Raw genomic sequence first — 2,639 nt, forward strand, 5'->3', positions numbered from 1 at the left:
TGAACTGAACTAAATTCTAGCTAATGATGTAAAGGCAAGGCATGAATGATATTATCAGGAAAATATGGCGTATGAATAACATAGTAGTTTTTAACCACCCTGCGCATTTGTAAAGGAAACACGTAGTGACACCTTGTCCATTTTAAAGACCAGTAATCCAAGGCACAGAGCTGGAATAGTACAGATCATGAGTGAATCAGTAAATTAGAGAAATAAAACATCATGGTTTTTATTTCACACTCTCTCAGCTGCATTATCTGATTTTCTTTTATGTTATCGGTGCTACCCATTTTCTGAAGTACAAGGATGCATAATATTCTAATGTTGATAGCAGTAACCAACTGGATTGGGCTGTTATGATATGTCAGGCACCATGCTAAGTGCTTTTTATACCTTGTCTCATTTAATCCATACAACCATACAGAAAAGTAGACATTTTGTCCATTTTAGTGGTAAGGAAATAAAGGCTTAAAGATGGTGATTGCCCTGGCTAATAGCTGGTATGTGGTAGACTTGAGATTTGGCTCCATTTCTGTCTGACTTCAGAGCCCATATACAGCCCTGATGTGCTGTCTTAAGACCATCAAATCTCAACCTGTCATTTTACTTTTGCTACATCTGTGACCCAGAGAAATCATGGCTCATGCAAAGCCTCACAAAGTTAGTGGGAGAGGTAGAACTAAAAATGCAAATTTCATGATTTCCAAAGGTTCCTCTTCCTGAGAGTGAAGGAGGGCATTTCTTCGTTGTAGTTAAGTGCTCCAGTCAGCACTGCTTTGCTGAATGTCAAAGCAAAAACGGGGTATATCTAGCATTTTTACAGAAAAGATGTGGAATGTCTTTATTTAGGAAAGTTACTTCAAGCTAATCAGCTATTTCAAATGAAAAGAGATTAGCATTTAAAAAAAAAGTGGGATTTGAAGACCACTTATTACAAACTAAGCTAATTTTCTTATGTTTACTCTGATATAAGAAATTTTTAAATAACAGAGGAAATAGAACCACTAATCTGATCAGAATGTATATCTCTGAGAACTCTGTATAGTGAAAAGGGCTTGGAATTTGGGATAGAAGTCTCGAACTAAAGCCTCATTCTATTCTACTTCTTCCTCTCTGGGTGAGCTTGGTAAATTGGTTTAACCTCTCTAGCTGTTGGTTTTCTCACTGTAGGATAGATATCAGTTCAATTCAGTTCAGTACAGTTGCTTGTCGTGTGTGACTCTTTGTAACCCAATGTACTGCAGCTCTCGAGGCTTCCCTGCCCAGCACCAACTCCTGGAGCTTGCTCAAACTCATGTCCATCGAGTCGGTGATGACATCGAATCATTTCATCCTCTGTCATCCCCTTCTCCTTCTGCCTTCTATTTTTCCCAGCATCAGGGCCTTTTCCAATGAGTCAATTCTTCACATCAGGTGGACAAAGTATTGGAACTTCAGCTTCAGCATGAGTCCTTCCAGTGAATATTCAGGACTGATTTCCTTTAGGATAGACTGGTTTGATCTCCCTGCTGCCCAAGGGACTCTCAAGAGTCTTCTCCAACACCAAAGTTCAAAAGCATCAATTCTTTGGAGCTCAGCTTTCTTCATGGTCCAACTCCATCCATACACGACTATTGGAAAAACAATAATTTTGACTAAATGGCCCTTTGTTGGCAAAGTAATGTCTCTGCTTTTTAATATTCACTCTAGGTTGGTCATAACTTTTCTTCCAAGGAGCAAGTGTCCTTTTCATGACTGCAGTGACCATCTGCATTGATTTTGGAGCCCCCCCAAAATAAAGTCTCTCACTCTTTCCATTGTTCATCCAACTATTTGCATGAAGTGATGGGACCAGATGCCATGAACTCAGTTTTCTGAATGTTGAGTTTTAAGCCAGCTTTTTCACTCTCTTCTTTTACTTTCATCAAGAGGCTCTTTAGTTCTTCTTTGCTTTCTGCCATAAGGGTGCTATCATATGCATATATGAAGTTATTGATATTCATCCCAGCAATCTTGATTCTAGCTTGTGCTTCATCCAGTCTGGCATTTCACATGGTGTACTCTGCATATAAGTTAAATAAAATGGTGACAATATACAGCCTTGGCATACTCCTTTTTCTATTTGGAACTAGTCTGTTGTTCCATGTCAAGTTCTAACTGTTGTTTCTTGACCTGCATACAGGTTTCTCAGGAGGCAGGTAAGGTGGTCTGGTACTCCCATCTCTGGAAGAATTTTTCACAGTTTATTGTGATACACACAGTTAAAGGCTTTGACATAGTCAATCAAGCAGAAGTAGATGGTTTTCTGGAACTCTCTTGCTCTTTCAATGATCCAGCAGATATTAGCAATTTAATCTCTGGTTCCTCTACCTTTTCTAAATCTAGCTTGAGCATCTGGAAGTTCATGGTTCATGTACTGTTGAAGTCTGGCTTGGAGAATTTTGAGCATTACATTGCTAGTGTGTGAGATGAGTGCAATTGTGCAGTAATTTGAACTCTTTGGCATTGCCTTTCTTTGGGATTGGAATGAAAACTGACCTTTTCCAGTCCTGTGGCCACTGCTGAGTTTTCCAAATTTGCTGGCATGTTGGTGCAGCACTTTCATAGCATCATATTTTAGTATTTGAAATAGCTCAACTGGAATTCCATCACCTCCACTA

The sequence above is a fragment of the Oryx dammah genome, unplaced genomic scaffold, assembly GCF_014754425.2.
Source record: "Oryx dammah isolate SB20612 unplaced genomic scaffold, SCBI_Odam_1.1 HiC_scaffold_5, whole genome shotgun sequence".
Classification (NCBI taxonomy): Eukaryota; Metazoa; Chordata; class Mammalia; order Artiodactyla; family Bovidae; genus Oryx; species Oryx dammah.